The following is a 12,473-nucleotide window of genomic DNA, read 5'->3' on the forward strand; positions in this document are numbered from 1 at the left end:
TGAGGATGATTTCTACGGTTAGGAGATCATCCTCACCAAAAATCAGCAAATTCTAAAACTTCTAGTCTCATCAAAAATGATTTATAAAAAATGGACGGTCCATGATTTTTCAACTTGTAAACATGAGGTTAAAAGTTTTAGAATGAGCTGATTTTTAGTTAGGATGATCTTCTAACCGTAGAGATCATCCTCACCAAAAATTAGCCCATTTCAAAACTTCTAAGCCAAGTAGGACAAAAATGGTTGGGTGCAGAACATTTCCCATATATATATGGGTCCCGTTCGGCACCTAACCATTTACCCAATATGTTTTGTCCTACATGGGCTAGAAGTTTTGGAATTAGCTGATTTTTGGTGAGGATGATCTCTACAGTTAGAAGATCATCTTCACCAAAAATCAACTAATTCCAAAACTTCTAACCCATGTAGGACAAAACATATTGGGCAAATTGTTGGGTAAATGATTGGGTGCTGAACATTTCCATATATATATATATATATATATATATATATATATATATATATATATATATATATATATATATATATATATATATATATATATATATAGATATATGGGTTTCGTTCACCACCCTATGCTTTACCAAACATGTTTTGTCCTACATGGGTTAGAAGTTTTGTAAACATGGGGCTAGAAATTCATGGGTTCCGTGAGTCAGAGCAAAGGTTGTGGAGTTATTGAACTCTCAATGTTCCCTGAATAATTAATTGTGACTATGTAGCATCACATGGATTTATTGTAAATCTTAATAACTTGAGCAATAAAACTACCAGAAGAGTTTTAGTGGAGACGACTCCTTTATATTCTTGGATCATAATGACTACACATATTCAGCACTCCCAAACAAGAAAAAAAGAACTACTTCAGTGTGTCCACGGTGAACAAGGAGGCGAATAAAGGAATTTAAAGGAGTTAAATGGAACACTTTTGTTTCTTGACATTACTTCCATTCTTTCTATGGTGAAAATTACTTAAAAGGATCTTGATGGAGGAATTTATTTCTAAATAGTTCTTACGTTTTGTGTGATAGCTTGATAGGATATTTAGTGAACTTTTTATTTTTTAATGATCCCTCATCATTGGCGAACTCACTGCTTTTTTATTTACTGCCGGGTTCACCACTTTTTATTTGTTGTCGAATTCGATGCTTTTTTATTTAGTGTTGAGTGCACAATTTTTACTATCGAACTCACCACTATTTATTGTCAAACTTGTCGTTTCTTTATTTAGTGTCGAGTTCACAATTTTTACTGTCAAACTCACCACTATTTATTGTCAAGTTCACCACTTTTTATTTACTGACAAATTCGACATTAGTAAAATCCACCCATTTTCAATTTTCGAGTTTTTCGACAAAAATACATGGAAAGATCTACTAAAAACTTGAAATAACAACTTGTTTAGGTGATTTCAAACCAAAAGAATCATTCTTGATCGATTTTCATCAAAAAAATTAAGAAAAAAAAAAGTGAAAAAATCCTAAGTTTTTTTACATATATTTCAAAATATTTAAAAATCCCATTGTTTTCAGACTTCTTCCTTCTTAAATCCTTTCTAATGGAATAGAACCTCCGAAACTTAATTGAAATGTCAAAAATCCAATTTTTTAGATGAAAATGATGAGTTAGATCAGTTAGGACATTCAATTGTGAGAAATATGGGAGATGAGGTTCAGGGACTGTTAAGAAAAATAAAATTTATTAAACATACTATTAAGAGACTGCCCAAAACTTAGGGATTATTTAGAAAAAATCCCTCCATCAGGTCCTTTTTAAGTAATTCACCTTTTCAATAAAAAAGAAGATATAAAGTGCAAGGTGAAATTTCATGTCTCCTTCCTGTATCCAGCATTCACACCCTACACTACAGATGTCCTTAGCTTCCAACAATCTAATTTATATGTATGTATCCACACACTCACATCTATCTATCTATTAGATAGGTCAAACTAAGAGAACCGGCTATTGTTGGGACCATAATGGGCCTTCACCCTCACGCCTCATCCAATGTTTGTACTTTGTAACCTTTATATGATCAGAAATGACCTAACTTTGAGGTGGTCAACTTTAAGTTACCTAACATACATTGAAAGGATGGTCAATACTTACAAGATAGAAAAGCATGTGTGTTTTGTTTTGGGATGGAGTTACGGGACACCTTTCTCCACATGTTGTGTGGCCAATATGCATCCTCCTCCTCCCAACTCCTTAATATATATGTGCAGAGCATGTATTTATGCTCTTCAAAACTCAAAAAAAGTTAACTCCAAAACTTCTGAGTTAACTCGGATGTGTCAAATAAAATTATATTAATTTAAAAAGAAAATTATTATTAATAATTAAAAATAAAAAATAAAAAATAAGAGTCTTGATGGGGTGACATTGGGATTTACCATGCGATTCTCACATGTCTGACATGGGGTGCACACATAATCGTAAGTGTGCTTCCTCAAGATATGAGTAAAAAACATCTACAATTATATGTGCACCTCTACGTCAGAAATGTGAGAATCACTGTGGAATGTCACCTTAGCATTAGTGTAAAAATAATATTTAATTTCTGTTCTTACAAAAAAAATAAAAAATAAATAACATATATAATTCTATTAGTCATTTTTCTTGCTCCATCCTTGTTCTTTGAATTCCTTCTTTGCATGGATCAAGGAGGTGGTGGGTACTACGAAATATAAAAAAAATTAAATTAGTCAATAATTCAATAAAGTTTTGATTTAGAGTCGTAAAGATTGCGTACTTTTACATTTGAAATATGTTCTTTGTAATTAAAGTGATGTAGATTTGTGACAAATAGTGGCCTTCAATTGTTATCATGGTGATTCTACGATATATCATGCATTAGCAATCAATGAATGTAGGTCAACTTCTTTATAGGTTCGAAACACATTTTATCATGGGTGAAGTCAGCTTTCCTCATCATTAATGAACGCGGCGTCTTCTCAAGGTAGTAGATCGACCTCCCAGAGTTTATGATCTATATCATCTACTCCAATCCTTAGGAAATCCTCCCTTGGAAAATGCAAAAAAAAAATCACCTATTCTTTGTAATTGTTCTTTTTTTTTTTTCATGGAAGTATCTTAGTCTCAATTAGGGGTGTCAATGGGTATCCATTTAACTAGAATTGGAATTTGATAGGATGATTCTTGGTTTCCTTTTTTATCGGAATCAATTACAGTTCGATCTCTTGGAACCGAACTGATTGAGAATGAAATCCACTAGGAAACGATAAAAACATTTAAAGAGTGTATCTATTGTTCTCCAATTCTGATTCTATTGATTTGAGAATTTGAATCTGAACCTATAGGAATCTTTTTTCCAAAAAGGGTTCAAGCATCATTCTAATTCGACATCAAAACTGGAATGGTAAAAAAAATACACCCACCCTTACATCTAAACTTAATAAGGTCATTTTCATCCATAATTAATAAACTTACAATCCTAAAATCAGATCAATGAGTTTTTAAAATTACAAAAACATCACCTTTTTCAATTTTACCTTCAAAATCTCCTTAATTAAATATTTTAAATTATAAAAATATCCTTATAATATATTCATGTTTGCACAAACTCTTTTAGAATGACTAGAAGGTGGTATGTGCATGCACAAACACATGTATGAGAATAGTTTATTTGTAATTTAAAATATTGGTTAAAGATTTTTTAATATTATAGTAAAAAAAAATATATTTTGTAATTTTGAAAACTAATCAAGGGTCGTGACCTCGTGGGTTTCAATTTTCTTGTTTTTTTGACTAAAATGATCTTAATTATCTTTAGCATTATAATAAGAGAAGGTGGAGTAGAAAGTGATTCAACACCAAAATTTAAATTTAAAAAATGCCCTCTACTTTACATTTAAAGTTAATATAATCAAAGTCATTCTAGTCAAAAATAAAGAAAATTGCTATCCACTTCCCTTGAATCACAGTTGTTAGTTTTCAAAAATATCATTTTATATATTCAAAATCATTTAATCAATATTTTAAATTACAAATAAACCTTTTTGATACATTCACGTTTGCACATTACATATGCCTCCTTATAATAATTATCATAACAAGCTTAAATGTAAATGTTCAAATTTTGATGTAGAATTTATTCTACACAGCTAAATAGTTGAAGCGGATAATCTGCTTCAAAATTTTGGAAGAACCCTCTTCGTTATAAAACATGTGGCTTTTTATTTGATATCTCTTTAAAAATGCCACGTGTATTTCAAAGAAGAGGGTTGTACCGAAATTCTGAATCGGGAATGAGAAAGGTTTTTCGAGTTTGGCAATCTAGTTGTTGACTGGAGACCAATTCTTGTAACGAGGGCTATTTATGTAATAATACCTCTTTTTTAATCTTTGACTATTGTAATTGAGAGATGGCCCAATAATTGTTTATTTACACCCAAGAGTCCTGATAAAATGACTTGCAAGCTGACATACTTAATCGAGTCACTGATGTGGACAAGTTTGAAAATTGTAGATTTTCCCACCTCTCTAGATACTAAGAGAAGGCCAAATGGGTGTTTGTTGAAACCAAAATTTGAAATAATAAAATATCCACACTTTTACATTTAATTTGACTATTATCAAGGTCATTTTAGTCATAAGGATTATAATTTCAATCTCACCACCTCTTATAACCATGGTAATTAGTTTTTAGTTTTCTAAATAAAAATTACAAAAATATTTTTCATTATTATTTTATATGCAAAATCACATTAGTTAATATTTTTAATTATAAAATACCTTTATAACATATTAAATGATTAACATAGTTAGTTATTTTTCTAAAATAACCTTTTATAACATTAAATTTTTTATTGCCGCACCAACTTTTGCTAATGCCTCACCAATTCGCATAGGATTTTTTCCCAAAATGTGAGCAACTTATGTCCAAATTATGGTTTCAGCACACTGTTCATTTTAATTCCCAAAACATGCATTTCGAGTAAATTCGTCACTTTTATAATCTATGAATTCGTAAATATTAAAAGTGACGAACTCACGAGTTCGTAAGCTATAAAAATGACAAATGCATGTTTTCGGAATTAAAATAATGAACAATGTACCAAACTCAGAATTTCGTCATATTCAACGCATGAAATGGAGATTCACCCATTCCAGTCTTATATAAATCACCAATGAATTGTACACAGTTGGAGTGGCAATAGTATCTTTCTTTATTAAGTCCATTAAATCAGAACCAGGCCAAGGCCTATGATGTGACCTGAGCTGGCCTGGCCCAACCAAGCCCAAAATAATATAACGGATGCATATTGTCTTATACAGATATAACAAATGACTCGTGATAATATGACTCGCCAGGTGGCATTCTCAAATGACTTCATGAATTCGGGAACTGTAGAACTAAACACCTCGAGATTCACAATTACACTTCCCCATACAAAGATGTATCCCGAGGCATACATATCTATGGTTCCCAAACATATCCACATAATGGAGTCATTTTAGTATGCCACCTGGCGAGTCATATTATCAGGACTCATAATAAATTTACAAGAGAATTACAAAAAAAATCTATTTTCCCCGACTGTTTATATGTTAAATCCATAATTTATGGATTTTTTTTTTTCTTTTTTTGCAATATTTGTTGTTGGAAGTTTAATCTTGTACTCCTTCTAGACTAAACACATGGCATCAAAAAGTGTGTATCTCGATGTTAGATATATTTTGATGCAAATCCTTTAAGTGCACATCCTTAAGTTTTGCATTATTCTAAAAGAATCCCAAAATAAAAAGACCCCTAATAAATGGAGAGGTTACCTTATTTTGATCCTTAATTAGAATACATCTCTTTAAGGTTGGGTTTAGGGCCCAATCCCATTTTTGTTTCCTCGTTTTAATTTCCAAGGTTATGTTATTATTTGACGACCTTTTGTTTTAAGGAAACACCAATGATGAGCAAAATAAGGACAATTGGGGGAGTGTGTCCCCCAATGAGATTCTCTCATGTGAGAAAAAAAGATTTCTACTAAATAATTGAGATTCCCCAACTCCCTCTCTCATGGTTTGTGGTTTTCTTCCATATTTAATCTCTCTCCTTTTAATTTGATGGTAAATTTTAATTCTCAATCTTTGGTCCCATTTACACTATGATTGTACTTTGATGATTAAGTCATTATAAATTTTGGTAGAGCGATAGGATTATCGGATTAAAATTGCTTATACATTTGTCATTATGACCCACTTTTAATCATTATTTTGACCTTTAAACTTTGATGTCGACGAAAATTATATCAGAGCTTCCTCGAAAAGAGAGTTAGCTCTCTGATTTCGAGGAAGTGTTCTTCCTTGGAATCTAATCAATTGTTTAGTCCTTTGACTTGGTATGATGCGGATGTTTGTTGCATCTGCAATTTGTATATCAAAGACTATGTTCTCATCGTACAATTCTCTCATTGTCTCTCTTATTTGAAGGCAAAGTAATGAGTTTGCAACAATGTTTACAAGGAAAAGAACCAAAAATTAGATAATTGGTATATATAGGAATATTTTTTAGGTTTCTTCATCAATTGATCATACAATCACATAAACAACAAAAATAAAAATAAAGAACAAAATGATTTATTTATGGGATTCATCGTGAAATCAATCGACTATGTTGTCAGTGCTCCATGAGTACAATTTAACTATAATCTAGAATAAAACTGACTACATCTCCTTCTCCGGTTTTTCCTCCCCCAACCTCCCTTTAGGGACCGATTAGTTGCACACCCAGCACTATCAACTGCAATCCATCACTTAAAAATTTTCCCTTGCAATCCAGTTCAATGATTGCACTAAAAATTAAAATATTGCACTTTTTTTTTTCTTCCTATTCTTCTTGAACTGTGCTCAAATAAATTATTGTTGGTTCAATGATTTTTGTAAGAAAGACTTGATCGTATAACAAGCATGTTTACAATTTACAATAGAAAAGATGACAAAAATCATGAGAAGTGAATAACTCTAAATCTTAACAATATCAATAATGATGTGCAAGTACCATGTTAAAATATATGTAATAAAAAGATGGTTATTATTCAAGATTGGTGTGCAACTAGCTACTAATAGTGTGCGACTAATCAGTCTCTAAAAGAAATCATAATCCCCCTAAAAAGGAAGGCAAATCAATCTATACTTATCTAGAATAGTAACTCTTAGATTCATGTTTATCCAAATAAGATTATGCCAATTGGCATGCTTATCGACGTACTTGATTTATTAAACAAAATACCATTTTTTTTTTCTTCTTATGTAAATACTATTTGATTTAAGGACAATAAAAAAAATTAAAATTATCTTAAAGAAACATCTTGAATTTACTTTGTGATGTCGACTTTGGACTTTGGTGGTACATTTGAGAGAACCATAAGCCTTTTCTTTAACCCTTGAAGCGTAACTACGTATCATTATTAGTAGGACCTCTCTTTTTCTCCCTCGTCACTTCTTAGTAACCTTCGTTGGAGTCTCTTATTGTTTTTTCCTTTCAATGACTACTTAATTTGAAATGATTAACACGAGTCATGATATTCTGACTCAAAAAATTTCACTTGATTTGTATTTGGTTGACATGGTAAGTGTAGAAAATCGTATATCTTTTTCTTTGGGATACACAAGGAAAAGAGATCTGCAGTTTTGTGCATTTGCCACATCGACCGAATCCAAACCGAGTAAGTCTTTTCAAGTCAGATTATCATTGGTCAATTAACAAATCATTTCTCTCTTTTTCTTTGAGTCATCCATGTCCATTCTCTAATTCATCTCCCTTTTCTTATCAAATCAAGAAAATGATGTGGGTTGTCCAAAGAGAACTTCAAAATCAAAATAAAAGTTTTAGTCAATGTTTTTAAGGACAGACCTCAATATTTGTCAAATTGATTGGATTACTGTCGGAACTTAATTCAACTCAATTGAATATATGGATATTTATAAAATATGTATACATTTAAAAAAAAAATAAATACTCATAGAACGATTTGGTTCAATCGAAAAATTTGATCAAATCCAATTGGACCAGTGGCAATTTGGTTTTAAAAATGACTAATGATTTTTTAACTCAACCTAAAAGTTGGACTCAAAAACTTATTGACATCTCATGCGCAAAGAATCGTAAATTGTTTCGCTCGGGATACACTACTACAGATGGTAGGTAGTTGTGTATCCCGAGGGACTAAATCTATAGTTCTTGCCCATGCCACATCTGTGAGTTTTGAGTCTCCCTGTTAGGTTGAATTAAAAAATCAGCACTCTTTTAAAATTGGTTTAAGCCCTCGAACAAATTTTATAAGAGAAATAATAGTCTAACAAGAATCTGGTCGTAGCTTGCCTTTGATATTCAAGGAAAAAGGCTTTTTCCAATTTAATTTTTGTTACTTCCAAACAGACCCTACACGATTATTTGGTTCTTATGACAAACACATTAAAGTCGGTGGTGCTTTTTGAGATCTAATTTAGCGAAGGGTAAATGGGTAATTTAATTGATTTGCAAATGGTGTGAGGGGTCTTTTCGTAAATGTACTTAAATTAGAAGACGTGGACGAGGTACCGGACAAGATGAGATGTACAGCACTAATAAGTTTAACGACAAGGAGGGAGCTAGGGCTTTCGTGATAGTGAGAGTACGTTAATGGACAGGTCAGCAATTACATTGTCTACGTGGCAATAAGGTCTATCTTCGAATTTCGATACCTAAACTTATCTATAATTAATTAGAAAAATTTATTGGACAAACCTATTTATTATAATTTTATTATAAAAATTCCTTTTATTTTTACAAGTTTGTTAAGTAACAAACCTTAAGAGGCATCTAAATGATTAAATATCAATAATATTTTTATTTTTTTAATTAAATATTTATTTTATAAAAAAGAATTAAGGGTATTTGAATATTTAATCTTTATGAAAAATTTAGATCCCATTTCATAATTTATTAAGAAAGAAAAACACTTTCCTTACTCAATTAGTAGGAATTTTTTTTATCACATGTTGCATTCAAAAACATGATCTAATGCGGTTGTAGAGGATTATATTCTAAGAATTAAAAAAAAAAAATCAAAAAAAGAATTTTTATGATTGAATTTTAAATTTAAATTTAGGAGTTCGATGATCGCCTGATTTCAATACTATAGATTAAGTTTAAAAATGATTTTTTTTTTTTTTTTTAATCTGAGATTTTTTTATAAAATTTAAAAATATATTGTGTTGGATTGCAAATATGATAATTCGTATGAGCAACGACCCATAGTAAGATTTGAAATGTTACTAAGTTAGTCAGACAACCTATTTAGGAAGAAAGGTATGTTGAGTTAAAAACTTGTAAAATTAAGAGGGTTTATGTAATAAAATTGAAACACACAGGACTACTTAGTAAATCTCTATATTAATTATATCCACCACGTGTAAAACTATGTCAGAAGAAAAGTCCAATACAGGTACTTGACCATAGTTAGTAACCACAATCCTGGTTAAGTTAAAATTCTGACATTCCGTACGGTCTGGGTCTGTGGTTGGTTTGAATAAAATGGGGTTTTGTGCGTCCGTGCGGTTCGATGGAAACCTGCATTTCTTTTTTAACGTGAAGAGACAGCTGGCGATTCAGTGCAACAGTGTCCGGAAAGCAACATTTGATTAACGTTAAGTGGACCCGTACTATCTTGCCACGTGTATACACGTATAGTTGTTTTAGTACTGATTGACACGCGTGATGCCCCAATGGTGATGAGTCCTGTCAACATCGCAAAGTTCCAATTACTATGGTGCATGCCACTGTGTGGTAGCACCAGGTTCTAAGAATCGAATTTTCGGATCGAATCGGGTACAGCTGACTCCGATTTGAACCAGATGATTCCATTTGTTTGATAAATTGGTATGGTTCTCAAACCATTTCATATGTTTATATTTATACCTCTAAATATTAAAGTTAAGAAGATAAAATATCAATTACTATTAAAGTATTGTTGACCATTCTCTTTTTCTTTGTCGAACTTCATAAGATATTGTGTTTCTTCTATTAATTAATGTGAACGAGATTATGTTAAATGGTGATAATATTTGCTTTCTTAAATCTTTCATTCGTGGGTTTGGTGGAGACTTTTTCATAAAAGATCTAAGCTTTCTTATTTTCTTGGAACCAATGTTTAGTTTACACTTCAAGGCCGTCATATTTTTTCTTTGTCTAAGTATCCTGGTGAATGATTATTTTCATGCATAGATGAAGTCCTTGTTGTATTATTCTACTCCATATCCCAATCATTCTCATTATTGTAGTATTTTTAGGGTTTACTTGGTACCAATCTATGGCTTGACTTGATCGACCTTTCTCTAGTGACACTATTTTCCAATTTATGGATCATTATCAATATCAAGTTGTCAAACGTGTTCTTCGATGTATTAGTGGTATAATTGACTTTGCCTTATAGATGCTTGTTAAGAGTGCATGATTTATATGCCTCTAATTGCTTGTCTTGGAGTACCAAGAAGCAATCCACATTTGTCTGATCCAATGTTGAAGTTGAGTACCGAGTTATAGGCTCTACGATTGATGAGCTAACGTGGCTATCCATTTATTCTTTGTGATATTGCCGTCATGTTACCTAAACCAACTACTCTATTATGTGATAATACCAATGTCTTTACATAATAGTCAATCCAGTCTTCCATACTTGCACGAAGCCTATTGAAATGGATTGTCATTCTATGTAGTAGAAGGTAGGCCTTGATTGCTTGTAACAAAGTTTTTAACTTCATGTCAAGAACTTTGATATTTTTACCAAGTCTCTAAATAGATATATATTATTGAGAATCAATTCGGGCTTGTGGCCTAGAGCCCCACCCGAATTGAGGGAGGTGTAATAGAGAAGTATAAGAATTGCTTGATAGGTTGTATCAGTGAAATGTTTGTGAGATTTGCAGCACATTAAAACTTTCTTGCATGTCCCAGTTTGATATGAGGAATTCTGTTAGGCTTTCATTGTGGTGATCAAATCGTGGCCGTCATTTCCTTACCTGATAAGAAGAACATGATTCATTTTGTGTTCTTATAGATCATGGAATCAAGAGTCTCCATTTAAATAAAAATCTATGTCTACCCTTTTGTATATAATTTATCTACATCCCTTTATAAGTTGTATATAATCAAAATAACTCCTCTTTGTAAATCGAAAATGTTATTATTATTATTATTATTTATACATTAAAGAGTAGGGACCCAAAATGGTGTCCCATACCTGACCAAGGTCAGGTGACACTCAATTTTATGTCATGTGGCATTTTTGAAACCCATTGATTGTATGTATATGTGGTCCATCCCTCGGTGAACTTACGTACCAAAAATCATAGTATTTGATAACTTGCATCCAATAGATCTTAGCACTTGAAAAAAGGTTTAAATCCAACAATTAGAAATCATTCCTAAGACAATGCTATAATCAATGGATGTACTTCACCAATCAAACTGATATTTGTGTGTAGATTCATCAAGGGATGGATCACATATCCATATAGTCAATTGGTGATCTAAAATGCCATGAGACATAACATGGTGTGCCACCTAACCTTGGTTAGGTACGGGACACTGTTTTGGATCCCTACTCTACATTGAAACCTTATTACATGTGTACCCCTATTATATGAGGAGCCCAACTAGTTTTTCAATGTGATGAGGAGATCGTGGATGTCAATTTCCCTATTTTATGTAAAGAAATGACTTAATACGTGTCCCTTGTAGACCAAAGTGTAAAGAATGTCCTTCTAGATGGAATTCTATTTCTATACTTTTGTGAATAATTTATCTATATCCCTTTGTAAATTGTATATAATCAAAATAATTCTTCTCTCACTAAACCAAAAATGGAATTTTCTTTTATTAATCTAAACATTCATATTCAATTAGATCAAAAGATTTCATTATGCATAGATATTTGAGATGGGCTTATCTTTAGTACATGTGTTACATCAAGATAAAGTATACTAAACAACTAAAATAAGATAATTGATATGGAATGAATCGTCATGTATGACATTGACTTGATAAGTAAGTCAATATTATTTTTGAAAAATTATAGCAAAATACCAATAAAAGCCTGAAATCAATAAAAAGTGCAAAATAGAGTCGTGTGGGGGGAAGGAGTTTTTTCTTGAAAAAATAAAACTAATTTCAAATTTAAGTATCGAGTGTCCCTTATACAGATTTCAAAAAGTTCAACAACTAGAAAAAAGATTGACCAAGACATGAATGTGGAAGTATGCAAATTCTAGATGTAACTAGCTTGATAAATTTTGTGGGTGTTGATATCATAGACTTAAATTCATAATCCATCTTAAAACATTCTTGATGGCAACACCAAAAGTTTTATCATCAAGAAGGGTTTATCTGTAATTTAAAATATTGATTAAAAGTTTTTTGAAAATTACATAGTAAAAAAAAATAATTTTGTAATTTG

The sequence above is a fragment of the Akebia trifoliata genome, chromosome 3, assembly GCF_017979445.1.
Source record: "Akebia trifoliata isolate Shusen 1 chromosome 3, ASM1797944v1, whole genome shotgun sequence".
Lineage (NCBI taxonomy): Eukaryota > Viridiplantae > Streptophyta > Magnoliopsida > Ranunculales > Lardizabalaceae > Akebia > Akebia trifoliata.